This window comes from Oryctolagus cuniculus, chromosome X (genome assembly GCF_051225735.1).
Source record: "Oryctolagus cuniculus isolate XC-2025 breed Fujian yellow rabbit chromosome X, ASM5122573v1, whole genome shotgun sequence".
Lineage (NCBI taxonomy): Eukaryota > Metazoa > Chordata > Mammalia > Lagomorpha > Leporidae > Oryctolagus > Oryctolagus cuniculus.
The window spans coordinates 12,383,290-12,403,271 of NC_142888.1; the positions used below are offsets into that span (position 1 = coordinate 12,383,290).

The 19,982-nt window shown below is 40.3% G+C and overlaps 1 long non-coding RNA gene and 1 pseudogene across 2 annotated transcripts in view; both read right to left on the minus strand.

The window, feature by feature from the left end:
• Positions 1–19,982, minus strand: part of LOC149119558 (uncharacterized) — a 109,838-nt gene that overhangs the window by 68,789 nt on the left and 21,067 nt on the right. The gene's annotated exons all lie outside the window — the stretch shown is intronic.
• Positions 6,564–8,522, minus strand: LOC100355976 (importin subunit alpha-1 pseudogene; annotated as a pseudogene). Its single transcript, XR_016228517.1, has one exon. The product of XR_016228517.1 is annotated as an importin subunit alpha-1 pseudogene (transcript).

Genomic DNA, 19,982 nt, shown 5'->3' on the forward strand with positions numbered 1-19,982 from the left:
TTTTTATATATGTTAAAGAAAAATATGCACTTAAAAATGTAGGCAGTCTACTTGATCTCAAGTGGGAATAATTGTAAATACTATATATGGAAATATTTATTAGAATGCTCCATGATTTCATACTTTAAATGCACAGAAAAGTTTTAATAGTGTTTCCTGATAGTGTTCAAGATTATTCAATATTAAAGAAGCCATCTTTGTTGTTTTAATTCCCATCTTCATTTTCATGTTAGAAATATGCATAGGCACCTCTAACAGTCAGTCTCTTATCTGCAATGATTACTTTAACTGTATTCCCCAAGGTGTATAATGTCACTTTGTTTGACCTTCAGTTAACTAATTCATGATGATTTCTTTAGTGGTCCCCTAAGACAAGTTTCCGTGACTTATAGAGTCTAATGGAGATACTTTCACACGTTTTCTTTTTTTACTATTTCTCAAAAATCACATTAACTGAGTCTCTATTGTAAAACTCATCTAATTATGACATGCTTCTTGCTGAGCTCAGAGGGCAAGCATTCTAATAAAACTGTGGTCCCATACTGAGAAGTGGAAAGAAATAACTGTCATTCTCACTTGAGTAGTAAATTTTAATAAATTAGAGTCTGTAGAATTTTAAATCCACTTGGCAAAGATAAAGTGAAAGAAGGAGTCTAGTACTGATCTGGGCAGGAACTAAGGATATATAAACAGCCTGCTTCAGTGTTATGTGGATTACTTGTTTGTTTCAAACTTCTTTATTGAGGGAGGGCTCCTTGTTTAGTACACAGCAAACTGGACAAATATAATCACTCACAGAACAGATCAAGAATATGAGCCTTGCTTATCAGCACCCCTGTTGTACTGGTAAAGGGGTCTCAGAGTAAGATCTCATCCAAATGGGATGAGCCACCTGCAGCAACACTCATCCATGTCTGTTGCAGTTGATTTCTCAACAATGTTGCAGTGGATTCCTTTCTGAGAGGAGGAGTGTGGTGGGGGCAAGAGGTGCGGAGTCACCACACAGACCCCGGGAGTCAGGTGAAAGCAGGCTTGAGGCGAGCAGCCTGCAGACTCGTTTATTTCAGTTGGTACAACAGCTTATATAGCCAAAACCAACCAATCCAGTCTAAGGGCGGTCTATGCCCCAACCAATCACAGCCTGTTGCCAGGCAGTTTCCAAAGCCATCCAATCACAGCCTGTTGCTAGGCAGGCTCCATTGTCAGGTGGGTTTCAAAGCCATTCCTGAGTAATTGATGTTCGCTTGCCAGCGGCCATCTTGGTATGGCCTTCTCATTCCACCACACATGTCAAAGGTGCATTGTAGTGAAAATGCACTTTAAATGTGCATTTTAAAATTAAAATTAAATTTTAATTTTAAATTAAATTAAAATTAAATTTTAATTTTAATTAAAATTAAAAATGACACTTTCACTGTCAAAATTCAACCATCCTATGGAGTGGGCATCTCTGCAGAAAGGGAAAGGAAGGCTACCTTGTCTAGCACACAGAGGGCCGAGTGTGAGAGGATTCCTGGTCTCATGCATAGGAACCCAGACTAATATAATCACCCATGGAACAGGCCAAGAATATGGGCTGTGCTACAAAAGGGGTCTGGAAATAGGATCTCATTGGAATGGGATGATCCCTGTATAGTTATGCACTCTACAGTCCAAGGTACACAGTTGTGGTCACTGACAACTGTGCATGTTGACTGTTCAAATTCAATGGTCTTATGGAATGGGCATCCCTGTTGGAGTGGAAAAGAAATTGGACCTGAGAGTGGGGCCAGGGAGGCTTCCTTATCTAGTGCACAAGAAAACTGAACAGATACAGTCAGTCATATACAAGGCCAATAGGGTCTTAGTGATCAGCACTCTTGCTGTACTGCATAGGGGTCTGATAGTAGGATCCTATTCAAATGCGATGAGTTACATGCAGTTTTGCCCATTACTGTCCAAGGTGCATGGTTGTAGTCACAATGGCTCTCCTTGACTATCCACATGTAATAGTTTTATAGAGTAGGCATCTCTGCTGGAAGGGAAAAGGTGAGAGGTGCAGGCTATGGGAAGCTTCCTTGCCTAATGCATAGGAATCGGGGAAATATAATTGTCTGTGTAACAGGCCAAGAATATAGGCCTTGGTGATCAGCACCCCTGCCATACTATACCCCTTGGACAATTAGTGTGAATATTTGCAATTATGCTTGCCCCTTTCTGCTAGACTAGGATATGATACCCTCACATCACCTGTGTACCACTTCAAGGTTTGTTGGCCACCCAAAACTTCTGAGACTGTTTGTGGTCACAGTGGCAAGTTACCAATGGTTATTTCTTTCTCTGAAACTACAAATAGGCACAATGGCCATTAGCAATGGTTTTACCCTCCCTGGTATTGTTAAGCAAACTGTCACGTCCCCCTCTCCCGCCAGTTTCCCATGGTATAATAAAATCTTTCTATGCCACACACTTGTCCATCAAACAACAACCTATACTCCCATTCCCAAGTAGCCATGGTCATAGCATCTATATAAAGGTTTCCTGCTCTACTATCCTTGTGTGCCCTTGGACCCTTGCTATGAACTATTAATGTTTACAGTCTAGCAGTATTTAAGAATGTGCTCCCTCTCTCCCATCTGCCCAGTTCCTTTTGCCTCTTTTGCTATGCAAAAGAATAAGTAAAAAAAAAAAAAAAACTTAACTGAGATATGGTTGACATATAAAAAGCTGTACATATTTAATGTATACATCTCAATGAGTTTGAGAGACAATTATGTACAGTAAGCTTTGTATAGTAACTCCTTATCAGGTAAATGGTTTGCACATACATTCTCCCATTTCATAGGTCGCCTTTTCATTTTCTTGTTTCCTTTGCTGTGTAGAAACTTTAGTTCCATGTAATCTCACTTGTTCATTGTTGCTTTTGTTGCCTGCGCTATTGAAGTAATTTAGAAAGTCATGGCTAAGATTGGCATTGAGGAATTTTTTCTCTGTGTTTTCTTCTAGGACTTTCATGTTTAGGATCTTATATCTGTCTTTTATCTATGTGGAGTTGATTTTGTGTGTGGTATTAGGGTCCACCTTAACAGAATCACTATCCTCTCATCACTCAGTCCTAGAACTTGAGTCATTCTACATTTAGAGCTCCTTCTTAGACTTTGAAATGTGCAAGGTTTCTCCTTTCAACTTTTCTTCCAATATATTCTATCACTGATACAGATTAAATTTCAGTGTTTCACTCCTGGAGACAAATTCCACTCAGTTTTTGTCTTTGCATTTTTCTCTTTAAATCTTTTTAAAGTTAAATTAAGCATGTAACAATTCTGTTCAAGGGCTTTTACTTTGTAATAATTTTTCTTTTTCTTTTTTCTTTTTAATTACATTTTGCTTCTAAGAGAAAAAGAGACAAAGAACATTCAGCTGCTGGTTTACTCTCCAAATGCCTATAACAGACAGGGCTCGAACAGGTCAAAGCCAGGAGCCAAAAGCTCAATGTGGGTCTCCCACATGTTGTAGGGATCCAACTACTTGAGCTATCACCTGCTGCCTCCCAGGGTGCACATTATCAGGGAACTGGAGTTTAATGCAATGCCTGGACTCAAACCCAGACACTTTGATGTAGGATGCAGGTGTCTCAACTACTGAACAAAATGCCCCATCTCCAAGAGCTTTTATTAGCTTCAATTATATTTTTCTTTCCACTGAAGTTCCCAGATTTATACAATGTCCTTTCATTGTATGCAGGCAGATAGGATAAAATTGATTAGATTTGTGAGCTGGAAGACCACACCTTCACCATGTCCCCTGTGTGATCTTATGCCCCACCTGACCACATCTGGGCACCCACCTACCCACCAGACTATGTAACCACACCCCTTTGTGTGTTTTTTTTTTTTTTTTTTTTGACAGGCAAAGTTAGACAGTGAGAGAGAGAGACAGAGAGAAAGGTCTTCCTTTGCTGTTGGTTCACCCTCCAAATGGCCGCTATGGCCGGCATACTGCGCTGATCCGAAGCCAGGAGCCAGGTGCTTCCTCCTGGTCTCCCATGTGGGTGCAGGGCCCAAGGACCTGGGCCATCCTCCACTGCCTTCCCAGGTCACAGCAGAGAGCTGGACTGGAAGAGGAGCAACCTGGACAGAATCCGATGGCTTAACCGGGATTAGAACCCAGGGTGCCAGCGCCGCAGGCAGAGGATTAGCCAAGTGAGCCATGGCGCCAGCCCACACCCCTTTGAAAAATACATAAAAGGCAAGGCAAGGAGCACCCCAAAATTGCTCTCTGCCTTCACTGCCTGTGATAAATTGCTAATAAGTGCTCAAAACCAAATGTTTGCTGCATGTGCCTTTTGGCCTGCTTTCTGCTTGGTATGGATTCCAACTTAATTTCTAGACTTTCCCTTCTCCTTAGATTAGATTAATGCCCTTGCTCTCCCTTGCATTTCTCACTAAATAAAAAGCTTAAAAACTTATCATGCTGTCTGGTTTATTTGTGCCAGTATTCAGAATTCTTCTCTGAATTCATGGCAAGAACGTGCACAGCTTATTAATTTCAGATATATTAATAAGCAAATCCGTAACACTTTCACCATGGTAACACTTTTTAGTTTTGGGATTTGGTTTGGTTTTCCTCACTTGGAGTGTCTACGGTAAAGATGACTTAGGCTATTTCATATGAAAGGTAGATAGCCAATCTGGAGGTAAAGTGGTAAAACACTAGGTTACCCAAGGAGATTTTAAGTTCAGTGTAAGAATAGCACTTGCATCAACCTTCATTATTTGCAAAGTATTCTGATATTCAGTATCTTCCATGGGATTCACAGCAATCCCAAGAAATAAGCCAATAGCATCTCAAATTTTTTTTGATTAAGAAATTGATATTGAGAAGTCTAACTAGTTTAAGGAAGCTATTCATTGGTGCACACACATTACATGTTCAAATTATTTTACTACATACTCCATTTTGATCACAGAAAGCTTGCCTAAGAAGACAAAGAAAATAAATTTGAGAATTATTTAAGCAATATCATAGGAAACTGGGGCATTTAAGGAGGTTGCTGAAGAGGAGTCTCATATTTAAGAGAGTAATCAGTACAGAGTTGTGAGGAGTCAGACAGGTTAATAGGTAGTCAGAGTGGTCCCAGTAGAAATTGAGGTACAAAATGCTTTCTTCAGCAAGATCTAAGTGCCTGCCCTACTTCCTTGGGAACCTGCAATTTTAGGAGAATAGCAAGGCAGCGGGGAATCCACCTTTCTGAGCTCCCAGTTTACTGTAAACAAATTAGGTATCCCATCCTTGTGATGCTCTTTTGTCTTATCAAGAGCAGGTCAGAAAGGGTAAAAAGATTGCAAATCAGATCTTTTGATGAGTTTTGTCCTTGCCTTGTAACTAAATGTCAACTTGATGTCAAGGTTTTTTTCTCCAAAATTGTGCTTAAAAATCCAATAATCATCAGCCAATTTGGGTTTTGCCTCTTAGAGCCCTCCTCCAGGCCTCTCTGGCTAGAAGTCTCTGACACTAATAAATCTTGCTTTTCAATACTTAAATGTTTTTAAATGCTTTCTCTCTGCCTTGTCTGCTTGGAAATTCTTCTTCCATGTGCGACAAAGAACCGAGGTAATATTTTCTCCACCTCCATTTCACCCGCAACAGAGTAATGCTGGGCAAAGCAAGAGAGGAAAATGACAAATAGAAAAAGTTAGGCCGGCGCCGCGGCTCACTAGGCTAATCCTCCGCCTTGCGGCACACCGGGTTCTAGCCCCAGTTGGGGCGCCGGATTCTGTCCCAGTTGCCCCTCTTCCAGGCCAGTTCTCTGCTGTGGTCAGGGAGTGCAGTGGAGGATGGCCCAAGTGCTTGGGCCCTGCACCCCATGGGAGACCAGGAGAAGCACCTGGCTCCTGGCTTTGGATCAGCGCGATGCACTGGCTGTAGCACACCAGCCGCGGCAGCCATTGGAGGGTGAACCAACGGCAAAGGAAGACCTTTCTCTCTGTCTCTGTCTCTCACTCTCCACTCTGCCTGTCAAAAAAAAAAAAAAGTTGATAAATTATAATAGATTATATAGGTGTTATATAAGAATTTTTCTTGCATGGGTGTTGTCACAGTAGGAGCTGGGAAAAATAAAACAAATTAATCAAACATTAAATCTTGAAAAAAATCAACTGTGTTTTCAGACCCTGAATTGACATCAGAGTCTAAATTATGGCTTAGGAAAAAGTAGATAAGCAATCTGAAAATAATTTCTAGAGATGTTGCCTTTTCAATACACTGAATGGCCAGAATTATTAAGTTATGCAAGAAAGAATTAAAGTCATAGGAAGATAGATGACATCTTGATAAAAAGCTAGATCATACCAGTGTTCCATGATTTTGAATTCTGGATCTAAACTAAATTAGTCTGCCTTTTTTGTTTTTTATTTCTTTTGTTAGATTTTAATAAACAACTTCTGAATAAGAAAGATGCTTAGATTTTGTCACTATACTCATACAATTAAAGAAAGCTAAATTCAACTTCTTATAGAAAAAATAACTTTCACTTGATATTCCTAAAACTTTGTTAGAATTATTTCATTTTTATCATTCAATACTTTTTTTTTTTAGGGGTGGAATTTTATCTTTATTTACAGGACACTGTAAGATACGAAATTCCACAGAAGTAAGAAACCCATTCAGAGGACAAGCTTCATACAGTATGTACAGTTTGGAACTGTTCAAGTATAGTTTTGTTGTAAAAGTGCTACAATAACAAACCACATTTAAAAAAAGGTCTTAGTAGAGAAACAGTAAGACAAACAACAAAACGACTGGTGCCTCAGCAGTGCGATCGGAAGTGAAAGGTGCCCGGCGCCCCATCCTGCACTTGGAAGGTGTAGCCTTCAGAGGTGGTCTCTGGCGCAACATTCTGATCTTCCTCTTCCTCTATAGAGAAGTACTTCTCAATCAAGTTTAATGAAGCCCTATACACGGATTCATTCTCATGGTCTTGAAGAGCTTCAATTTTATCCAAGCCTCCACATTCTTCAATCATTATACTAAGTTTCTCAGTTTCACCTAATTTCTCAGCAGCCTGGAAGATATTTGAAATGGCATCCAGAATAACCAGAATAATTTTGGTATCCTTTGCGGTCAAGAGGTTAATCAACGGTTCTATTATACCACAGTGAACAAGGTACACAATCTGTTCAACTGTTCCACCACTTGTATAGTTGGTTACAGCCCATACTGCTTCTTTTTGTGTCTTAAAGTCTGCCTTAGAGAGAACACCAACAAGGAAAGGGACCAATCCGTGATTCACAACTTGCTGTATCTGGTCCTGACGCCCAGCTGTGATGTTTGACATTGTCCACGTGGCCTCCTTCTGGATGTTAGTTTTGGGGTTAGTCAGCAGGCTGGGAAAGACAGCAAGTGCTCCCGCATCTATCACAACCTGTGTCTGTTCATCTGTCCCTGTGACAATATTCCCTATGGCTCTTAGCGCAGGAGTCACAATTGGCAAATCATTAGCTCCTAGAAGCTTCACGAGTTGCGGCACAACTCCTGTCTTCACAACCATTTCAATCCGCTCATTTGGACCATCAGTGAGATAGGAAATCGCCCAGCAGGTATCTGCTAACACTTCCGGATCATCGTGATGCAGGAGACGAACTAAAGTAGGAAGAATCTGCTCAACGGCATCTAATGGGGGTGCAGGATTCTTGTTGCGACAAAGGTTTGAAAGTGTCCATGTCAGATTACGTAAGTAACCGCATGCCAAAGAGGACATATCAGGAACAGCCAGAAGAGCCAACAGTGGGTCAATTGCACCATACTTGATAACCAAATCTCGGAAAACTGAACCATCACCTGCAATGTTCCCTAGAGCCCATACAGCTTGTTCGCTGATGTGAGCATGGGGAGATGCCAACAGGGAAATGAATGCTGGGATGGCACCTCCATCCACCACCGCCTTAGTTTGTTCTGAGGTCCCAGAAGCAATGTTAGTGAGCGCCCAGGCAGATTCAAACTGAATGGGGCTACAATCAGTTCTGCCCAAGAAGGACACAAATTTTGGAATCAAACCAGCCCGGATTATGTTGTCTATAGGGGGCTGTTTTTCCCTGGAAAGCAGTTTCCTAGCAGCTTGGGTAGCTTGGAGCTGGCTTTCCAAATTGTTGCTGGTTATGCCTTTGACAATGTCATCAACAGACCAATGTACAGTGCCCTGGTTGTTGCGGTTTTCCTGCAGCGGTGAAGTCGCATCGTCGGGAAAGGAGCTCACATTCCTCCTCTTCAGCATCTGGTCATCCTTCTTGGCCTTCCTCAGCTCCACGTTCACTTCTATTCGGCGCCGTCTCATTTCGGTGCTGTCCTTCCCCTTGTTCTTGAATCTGTGGAGCCGGGCGGCCGGTGAGTTGGCATTCTCATTGGTGGACATGGCGACGAGACCGAAGGAATCAGCTGCACAGCCGACACAGGCTTCCCCAGGAGGCGGTGCGTGCCCACAGACTGCCGGTCAGCCGCCCTGCAAACGTCTACCGCGGATCAGCCCTGAGACGGTGTGCCATCATTCAATACTTTTATAATCCAATGCTCAAAGATATGCAATTCCTCATGGATATAAATGAGATGATAAGGTAGAGGTTGAAAAATATTGTTAGATTTATCCAGAATAGACTTTGGAGCATATTCAAAGTGTTAGGTTTTGGCCCTTCACTGCAGTAGACTCAGGAATGATGGCAAGAGTAGATAAGTATTTTCAAGAACACGCTATATTAATGCAAAATTATGTAAGTTGGTATTGGCTCAAGCAAATTTTCCAGGCCTATGGATATTTGAGCCTAGTGCAGCTATGGAAAAGTATCTGTGTTTGGGGAATAACTAAAGGCACTAGAGAAGGAAAATCACTGATGGGCTGTCTTGTACAAACCCTACAGAAATAGAGCCAGATATTTATTGGACCAAACTTATGAAGGTTCCCTCCTAGAAGGTTGGGAATGGCCTCATATCTGCCTTGATCACTGATCTCAAGTCATGTTCCATTTCTTATATTTTGGAAAGACCCTGATTTTTCTTGAAATATTTCTCTTTGTAAAAGTTTACCACTGTTCTAACATCTATAAAGGAGATCACTGTTAGCAAGTCATAAGATAAGCTATCTATTTTTAGTTCTACTGTGACAATTTAGTTTCAGTAATACAAAAAAAATGTTATAATAGAGCTGCTAGTGTCTCATGTAGAAGAATTTCCACGCCAACAGGACAGTAAGCAAAGCAAGATTATTTAAGTCAGAAGTCTCCTGCTACAGCATCAGGAAGTAGGATCCAAGGGAGGAGTTGCCAGGAAACTTATCTAGGTGGCAAGCAGAATTTGCGGGAGGAACAGATTAACAGCTAACAATTAATCAGAGGGTGGGACAAAACCCATCAGGGGTCTGGAATTGTAATCCTCTTTAGCCTGCTCTTGATAAAACAAAAAAGCCATTAGAGGGTAGGATAGGTAAATTTGTTCTTTTTAGTCCCGTGATTTTAGCTTCTTTGTCTTCCTTATATGGGTACATGCATATGTTTGGGTATTCTAATGTTACATGGTAGCCACAGGAATTGATGCAATACTACACATGTTTACATAGTTACTGGTGATTTTTTTCCCCATATACTGAGCTGCACATTTTCTAGTACGGGGTAACACCATCCCTCTGTGCTAATAAGCAGGAACCCAAGCAGATAGTAACTTCACAGGGAAGCAGATAACAACCACATTTCATTCACAGGACAGTTTTCCTCCTCCATTTTCTTCTTGTGACCTTGGGAAGGCCTCTACCACAACTTTAATCATGTCAGTTAGAAACAAGCATAATTCAAGGACAAAGGCCTCTACAACAAAAACCCACACTCCTAGCCAGTCTACTCCATTTTCCCTTTGGATTAAGAATTCAGCATGATTCTATATATGAACTGTGGACTACGAGTTAGATGGGCTAGGGCTAATAGACAGTTAGGTCAGGTCCCTGTTGGAATGAGAAAAGGGGGAGTCTCTTTGAAAGGGTACAAAACGCTTGCTTCTCCCCAGGAGCTATCTTTAGCAAGACAAAAGTGCCCATCCCACTCTTCAGAGTTTCTAGTTTTATCCTGAGAATAGAAAGAAGTTACCTATCTCAACCTTCTGATGGTTCTTTAACATGAGCAAGCTAGACAGGGCAAACAAGTCAAGCCTTCTGATGGGTTCTGTGTCCACCTTCTAGCTGATTATTAGTTTTTCCCCCAGAATTGTACTTAAAAACCCCAGTTCCAGCAGCTTCTGGGGTGTGCCTCTCTTGGAGCTCCCCTCCAGGCCACTACAGCAAGAACCTTCTGACTTAAATTTTATTAAATAAATATTGCTTTTCTCTCTGCCTTGTCCACTGGAAATTCTTCTTTCACCTGAGACAAAGAACAGAGGTCATCTTTATGGCCACTTCACCTGTAACATTTGTGCCTTGGTGTCTCCTCTCTGAATACGAATCCTACTATACTGGAGCAGGCCAGACATCAGTATGGCTTCCACTTCTACTACTTAACTAGATACAGATCTTGAAAGTATTATTTAAACTAAACTAAATGCTAGTTTCATAATCTATAACTTAGAAAATATTTCAAACCCAGAGCTATTGTAATAGCAAAATATCAGCCTGGAAACTAGCACCCAAAAAACAATATATTCTGCCTATGATTTCAAATATGGGTTTAATATTCTTTCTTAGCTTAGGTATATGATTGAAGATTAAAGGTTCACACAGGTTGATTTTATTCTCTTTTAACATGTTTCTTCTTTTAGTGGAAGTAAAAAAATATTTTAAGAGTAGTTAGAAAGTAACTTCACTTTGTGTATTCTAAATTATCTTAAACCTTTCTTGAATTGGAAAAAATAATTTGTAGATTCTGTAGGAATTAGCAGTAAGTGGACTAAAAAATAAGACTTTGTAACTCTGTCTCAAATGCACAATTCTCAGCATCTTATATTTGGCTCTTTAGAGGTCATTATGTCACTTTACTTTGCAGCATAATAAGGAACTCCAAAACTTAGAAATTTAAAATAGTAACCCTTTATTTGCCCATCCAGGCAATTCTGTATTTATCTGAGCTTAGTTGGGAGGCTGAAATCAACTGGAGGAGACACACACACACACATACCCCACACCCCACAACCAAAATGCTTTGCTACTTAAGCATTGACTGACCTCTTCTTTGAAAGGGGTGATTGGATTCTCTCACCCAAGAATTTAGCCTGGGTTTAATCACAGAGTTGCTGAGCAAAGTCCAGGGCCACCTAAAGTCTAGGCTCAGAACTATTAAGATACCATTTTTTGTAACATCCTCTTTGACAAAGTAATTCACTAAGCCAACTCAGTTTCCTGTGCCATTGTAAATAAAACTGCTAAATAGTCTAGTTTCTTTTAATGAATACTTCTCTTTAAAATACATGGAAAGGGAAAACTTTCTTGGGGAAAATAATTACAGGAAATTCACACCCACCAAAACAGAAAAACACTGACCGGCAACACACACTCATCCCCAGCAAGTGAAATAAGAGCAGGCAAGACAGAAGAGCATATGTTGCCAGTTACTCCTTTCTGCGCTCTTGAGAGTAAGTTTTCCTTTTCATTATTTCTAGCTGTTTCATATAAGTAAGACATTCATGTTATGTAATTTTAATATTTCTTGATCATTTAGGGAGAAACTTCAGCCAGAAACAGGGCTCTCTAAAATCCTCTTTGTTCTATTTGCATTATCCCTTCACGATAAGGTTACCTTCATGTTTGACCATTTTATTTCCATCAATCTCTTTCACACTGTGGTCCAGAGACATCTTCATCACCTGGGAACTTGCTAGCAATGCAGATTCTCAGGGCCTTCCACCCAATTCTACCAACTGAGAAACTCTGAGGTAGGGCAGCAATCTGCTTAAACAAATTCAGCACTTTGACGACCACTGCCTGCAAAGAACACCACAATTTTGAGATAAAAGCCGAACACACTCTATGGAGACAAAAACACTTCTGTTCTTCTATGGAGTGATAATGTACACATACTCAAAGACTCCCAACCTCTTCTGTTGCAAACCAAAATGGGCTCCAGGTTTAGAATGGGCCCTAGAAGAGAAGTGTGTTTAATAAGGGGTTTTATAACGTTTATTCAGCATGCTAGAGATGTTAATAAAATGGTGCTGTCTTACCTACGGCACCATCTAACCCCAGACGCTATGTTAGACCCTGGCCCCTGTCACCAGTTGCATGATAGACTTTGGGTCTAAACCTCATGGTCCAACCACCGGTGTAAAGCTCCACCCCCACCCTAATGGGATTCGCTACTCCTACCTCCCTACCTGCCCCCTGGAAAAGAGAGATTAGGACCTGTTTCACGGACACACACTCTCTTTCTCCTTCTTTGCCCCTTCCCTCCAGTTTGTTGGGTTTCCACCAATAAACCCTTTCCCTTACTCTGGTGTTTGGTGTGTTTTGCGGTGGCCTTACAATAGATAAAATGATGTTTAGTGGATTTAAAAACTGGAAAGAGCATAAACTGTGTTTCTAAATGTGAGGACAGTGGGCCTGAAGCCCCAGGCCTGATGAAACTGGGCATAGGTAGACAGCATAAAGGTTAGTGGAATGTTAATTGCTCTGGAAAGCCCCACACTTGGGGACATCCCAGACTGCTAAGACAATGCACTGTAAGAGCCTTTCTGCACGCCCTCCACCCACCTCATCAGGGTCCCTGTGGCGCTCTGCACCTTCCCCAGCAAGCAGCTCAAGAGCCTGCTGCTCAAACAGAATGAAGCCTAGTTGCAAGCCCCCTGCTCTGTGCAGAGCAGGCCCACTCTGTCCTTCTTAAAATAAAGTCTTCTCCACTGTAATTAGCTGCCTCCTCTCCTTCTTTGAACCCTAAAGATCCTAAAACCTAACACTAAGGTAAAAATAGGCAATATTTCAGAATTATTTTCATTAAAAGTACCAAAATACAAAATTCTGTGAGTGGCTTACACAGCATAATGATGAATGAAATTTGGCATCATACTTAACAAATTACATTTTAAAAGTTATTTAAATTGTATTATGACACTACACTTAAAAATATAATAATCAACTCAACAGTTTATTTGATATTATATAGCACATGTTCATAGAACTTTGTAAAAACCCTTTGTAGGTGAAATTAGCCTATTCACATTATAATTACTTGGTCTCAGGGTATATAATTGGCAGCATCATTATCACTTCAGGTGAAAGTAAAATAAAATCCTCAAATCTAGCAGTCAAGTAGAAAATGTGTGATAACCTTTCCCTAGTGATTCTGATTTCCTATTTACAGGCTGAAAGATGTACTTCAGTAACACTTTAAAAATTTAGAAACTGGGTCAGTATAAGGGTTGCAAAAATCTCAGAAGATTCAGATGACGTCTCTTAGGTGCTGATTAAATCTGAATACAACTTTCTTTTCCCTAGATATTCATGTTCTTGTAAAGGAAGCACTACAATGATTTGCTATTTTCAGACTTTTTACATATTAGTCCTGAAGCATGTCATTTTTTATTTACTCTTTTTTCCCTTTCTTTAAGCAATAAAAAAAAAATCTGAAATTGAACTCTTTAATAAAAAGAGTGAGCGTTTAAGTCAAGGTAGAATGTGAAGAACAGAGTAATTGCTAAGGACAAGAATATAACAAGTATTGTTATAAAGACATCTTGACAGAGGCAAAATTATTTTCCAAGTTATGATTCTCAGGAACTATCACATAAATAAATTAGTTAATTTTTAAACATTAATCACAAGTAAAAGCAGCAGCCCAAAGAAGCATGACAGGGATATATGCTAATCTATGCACCATGCTTTTTTCTCTCTATGTGGAAATTGAAATGAATAGTAAAAGCCAATGAAGCAGCTGAAAGATGGTTGACTATAAATCCCAGCCAATGTCCTAGATATGTCATTCTCTATGAAAGGCATGCTTCCTGATGTTGCGTTTTCCATTAGCAAATGGGGCAGGAGAACACCAGTGTATGTGCTTTTCTGACTCATTTGCAAGTCACCATTCTAACTTTCCACTGCCCTGTGGCACTGTGGCACTTGCCTCCAAAATTAGGAATATGCAGCATTAATAATTTTTTGATAACACCTGAGTAGTTACATGACCCTTAAAAGGTTTCTTTTCAAAATTCAAAACTCACCTTCTCTCGCTTGAATGTGAATCTAATCTCATTCTTGACCTGGAACCTGGTTATTAACTTTCTCTTTCTTGACAGATCTGGGGGAGGGGGGAGCTGATGGAAGACTGAGTCAGAAAGAAAGGTCAAAAAGAAGGAAGTTGAAATCAACAGATATGCTACAAGTAACCTAAGAAGAGGAAAGAAAAGATGCTTATCGCTTGGCAAATTAAGTCACTGTAAAGGGCTCCAAAGATGAACAAAAATACACATGCTCCATTTAACTGCGATGAATGAAATCTAATGAAGTGAGGTCTTAGTCAAGTAAATTACACAAAGCAATGCATTGTCATAATGATGACAAATGCAATAGAGGAGAGAACTATCCTATCCAATAGAATATCCATTAGTCATAAGAATGACTAAATTTAAATTTAATAAAATTGAATAAAGTTAAAAACTCAGTTCCTCATTCATACTAGCTACATTTCAAGTCCTCAATAGACACATGTGGCCATTACTATATTGAATAGTGCAATATAGAATGTTTCCATCATTGTAAAAATTCTAACACATAGTGCTGGTGTAGAATACTACAATAAAGTGGGATTAGAGAAAGCTTCCATTACAAAGTGGAAACTATGGGTCAGTGCTGTGGCATAGGGGGCTAAGCCTCTGCCTGCAGTGCTGGCATCCCCTATGGGTACCAGTTCACATCCTGGCTGCTCTTCTAATCCAGCTTTCTGCTATAGCCTGGGAAAGCAGTAAAATGTGGCCCAAGTGCTTGGGCCCCTGAACCTCCATGGGAGACCTGGAAGAAGCTACTGGCTCCTGGCTTCAGATCAGCCCATTTGGGGAAGTGTATCAGTGAACAGAAGGCCTTTCTCTCTGTCTCTGTCTGTGACTCCACCTCTCAAATAAAATCTAAAAAAAAGTGAAACTAATAACTAAAAGGTAAGCAAAAATCAACTAGATGAATAGGAATTTTGGGAAAAATGGAAAGTAGTTTCTCATTAAACATTAGGAATTTTAGTCTCTTGGATTGTCATTAAGACTCTAAAACATGATTACCTGCAAACTGTACAATTTTTTTTATAGAGAAGAAAAATTTGTAAACTAATAAGAGGAGTCAGACAGGTTAATAGGCTGTCAGAATGGTCCCAGTGGAAATTGAGGGTACAAAATTCTTTCTTCCCCAAAAGTTATCTTTAGCAAGATCAAAAGTGCCTGCCCTACTTCCTTAGGAATCTCCAGTCTTATCATGTGAATACCAAGGCACTAGGGACTCCACCCTTCTGAGGTCCCAGTTTACTGTAAAACAAATCAGATATTCCACTCTTGTGATTGCTCTTGTTGTTTCATGAGCAAGCCAGACAGGGTAAAATGATTATAAATCAGATCTTGTATTTTTAAAAAATATTTTATTTATTTGACAGGTAGAGTTATAGATAATGAGAGGGAGAGACAGAGAGAAAGGTCTTCCATCTGCTGCTTCACTCCCCAAATGGCCACAATGGCGGGAGCTGGGCCTATCTAAAGCCAGAAGCCTCTTCCAGGTCTCCTACGCAGGTGCAGGGGCCCAAGGACTTGGGCCATCTTCTACTGCTTTCCCAGGCCACAGCAGAGATCTGGATTGGAAGTGGAATAGCTGGGACTAGAACCGGCACCCATGTGGGATCCCAGCACCACAGGTGGTGAAATAATAGCGTGAGGATTGTAAAGACCCATAGCCCCCCCCCCCCCATTAGACTCTCTTACTCAGAGACTATTTCCTAGAAGTATGCTGGTAACCTTTAGTTCACCCCCCTTTGTTAATAGTTAATAGTTACGAATGAAAGAAAAATGATTGCTTACTTGCCCTCCCCTCCTGCATAGTGGGAACTTAATGTTTTCCAGGTACACCTAACAATAGTCAAAGAACTTCTGTGTTAACTCAGGTAATATGTTATTTTGATGTTCCTATAAACTATGGTTGTATACATGCGACCCTATCCTGACCTGTGATGATTAAAGTACTCGTAAATCTTTGGTGACACAGTGACCCAAATGTAACCTTACTCAATGTACCCTCCTTTTGTAACCCTGGTAAATATCAGCTTAGACTGAATCTGTAGTCAATTAAACAATTGTAAATCTTCTTGTCAATGTATAACCTGTGCCTGACCCCAGCCCCCTCCTCAAATGGTATAAAAACCCTGACCCTTTTCTCCTCAGGGCTGCTCTGTTCTTGCATGTTCAGAGAGCCCCAGCATGCTGGAAAAATAAACCCCTTCCTGATTGCATGAGAGTGTCTCTTGGAGTCGTTTCTCGGGTGGCCGATGCGTTTCGACCCTAACAGTGGAAGATTAAATTAATGTGTCACAGCACCAGCCCCAAGTCAGATCTTTTGATGGGTTTTGTCCTGATTATCAAGGTATTTTTTCCTCCAAAATTGTACTTCAAAAACACCATTGGCTGGCATCATGGCTCAATAGGCTAATCCTCTGCCTTGCGGCGCCGGCACACCAGGTTCTAGTCCCGGTCGGGGTGCCGGATTCTGTCCCGGTTGCCCCTCTTCCAGTTCAGCTCTCTGTTATGGCCCGGGAGTGCAGTGGAGGATGGCCCAAGTGCTTGGGCCCTGCACCCCATGGGAGACCAGGAGAAGCACCTGGCTCCTGGCTTCAGATCAGCGCGGTGTGCCGGCTGCAGCGCGCCAGCCGCGGCGGCCAATGGGGGGGTGAACCAATGGCAAAGGAAGACCTTTCTCTCTGTCTTTCTCTCTCACTGTCCACTCTGCCTGTCAAAAAAAAAAAAAAAAAAAAAAAAAAAAAAAACACCATTACCACCATCCCCATCAGGTTTTGCCTCTCTTGGAGCCTCCCTCCAGGCCACTCTGCTAGAGGTCTCCAAGTCCAATAAATCTTGCTTTTAAATACTTTTAAATGCTTTCTCTCTGCCTTGCTTGGAAATTTTTCTTACATGTAAGACAAAGAACCGAGGTAATATTCTCTCTGCTGCTGTTTCACCCATAACACTAACACATAGTTAGATGAGATTTCAGAGACCCCTTGGTTTAACATTTATAGACCAGAAGACTGAGGACCAGTGTAGCACTATGACAAGGATGGTTGAGGCTCCTCTTGTGGTACAGGCATCCCATGTGGGCACCGGTTTAAGTTCCAGTTGCTCTGTTTCCAATCCAGCTCCCTGTTAATGCAGCTGGGAAGGCAAAGGAGGATGGCCCACGTGATTGGGCCCCTGCACCCACATGGGAGACCAGGAAAGAAGCTCCTGAGATAGGTCTGGCACACTTACAGCATCGCAGCCATTTGGGGAGTGAGCCAGTGGATGGAAGACCTCTCTCTCTCTTTCAAGTAAATAAATCTTTTAAAATAAAAAGCTCTCCCATATCCAACCATAAAAAATAGCAACACTGAGGATCTATTTCACCATGTGTTCCTGTTGTCACAGATTAATTTCAAACAGTGCCAGAAATGTATAATCTAGACATTGATTTCTATCTCAATATTGACTCTGCTTCTTAGAATAGTCCTAAATTATTCTGACAATTCTAAACATTTCTGAAAGTAGAATTTTCACATATATATGTAAAGTATATATGACTACTCTTTCATATTTGTTATGAAAGATCACCACAAAGCACACCAAACATCAGATTAAGGGAGAAAGTTTATTGTTGGGTGGGGGAAACCCAACAGGCTGCCTCCCTGTGCAGGAGAGCACAGCAGGCAGTACTGGGAGAACAGGTTTTATACAGCTTTGCAGAGGTAAGGAAGTGGGAGCAGCAAATCCCTTCAGGGTGAGAGTGGAGCTGATGTTTGTGATTTGGCTATTTGGTCACCTGACTTCTACTGAGCCAGGCTGGATTTAGAATGAAGCTTATCGTACAAAATGGTGACAGGGCTAGAGCCCAAGTTGGTACCACAGATAAGACCATACCATTTTACTCACATATTATTCTATTAAACTAATGAAAAAATATTCTGTTGTAATTTTATGTGAATTAAAGATCTGAATGTTAATGATTGAGAATGTTATGTTTATTTACATTTGATATGTTTTATGCTTACCTTTGAAAGCATAGTTTAATTTTTCTCTATTGAAATGCTTCAAATAAAGTGCACTATTCTTGCTTGTGCTCTATTTGCCAATTGTAAATGTGATTATCACAGTGGTTCAATCTGTGCTGCTTAAGGTAAGATGGTGTTTTCAGTATAGTTTGAATTCAGTTTTCTCTAAGTTTATAAAATTGTACACAGTGATTTACTCTGTGATGAATCACACTTGCAGTTTATAATCTTATTTTTAAATTAATTTGGTTAAATAAAAGGTAGAAAATTGCTGTTCATATTTGAGTGTTAAAAAGTTGTTGCTTTTTACTGTAAACTAATGGCACTTTTTACTTTAACAGTACTATATAATTTATTATATTAACATAAAAAAACCACAATGAATTAAATTCTTTTCATTATATTTCCGTATCAAGTTTCAATGAGAAACAAATCCATCTAAAGGGACTGTTACAAAAGAAAAAGCCTAAGTAAACTAGCATTCCAAATTATGGGAATGAACTCCATTCATTTAAAGAATGGTTATTGAGGACATATTTTGTGACACCTTGTTACAGATATTACAACAATAGTAATAATGAAAGGATACAAAATCTTTAATAATTATTAATTTTGTATTCTCATGGAACTTCATTTTTAGTCTGATAAAATGGACAATAAGCCAAATAAATAGGTATAACATTATCTGTTGCCAGGTGGTAGTATTTTGCAGGAACATAAACCAAAGAGAAATGGGCAGGAAAAAAGCTTTGATGATTTTGAAAAGTGTAGGGAATAAAGGCATCATTTAGTGTGTGATTACGTCTGAAAATGAAAGTTAAGGGAAGTAGTGAGGCATGTGCCTGTGTAGAGAAAAACAATATAGGAAGAGGAAAACACAAGTGCCAAGGTCTCTTAGAGATAAGACAGTGTTTAGTCAGTTCAAGGAATAAGCAGGAAAGGAGGCGCCTAGCAAAGAGTGATCTTGGTGAAGACAATAGAGGTTGAGGACCCAGACTTGAAGGGAAATTTTGCCAAACTTGTTGGCCTTTATAAAGGCTTTAGTTTGTACTCTAGTAGAGATGCTGTGATGTCTTGAGAAGTGACATTGTCTGTTTCAAGGTCACTCTGGATGCTGTGTTGAGAATAGACTATAATAGGATAATTAGGAGACTATTGCAACGATCAAGGTGAGAAATGCTGATGTTGAGGCCTGCATTGTGGGGCAGCTGGTTAAGCCTCTGCTTGCAATACTGGCATTCAATATGAGCTCCGGTTCATGTCCCAGCTGCTTTGCTTCTGATCCAGCATCTTGCTAATGTGCCTGGGAAGCAGAGGAGTCTCAGGTTCCTGGCTTCAGGCTGGCCTGACCTTGGGCTTTGCCGCCATTTGGGGAATGAACCAGTGACTGAGGATCTCTGTGTCTCTCCCTCTCTCTAATTCTGCCTTTCAAATACATAAATCTTTTTAAATAAGAAAAGAAATGCTGATGCCTTGGACATAACAATGAAAGTGAAGAAAATCAAAGTGAATCTTTCATGCATTTTCAGTCAAATTCCATAAAGTTGCTTAACAGATTGTGTGAAGGACATAGGGAAAAGAAAGGAGTCCAAATTGGCTCCAATAAACATGGGAGTGTGATTATCTCTTTCATAGGCTGATTTCATTTTCTTCAGATATATTTTGAGAAGTGGGATAGCTAGATGATGTGGCACATATTTATGGGGTAAAATGTGATGTTTTTATACATGTACACAGTGTGTAATAATAAAATCAGGGTAATTGGCATGTCCATTGCCTCAT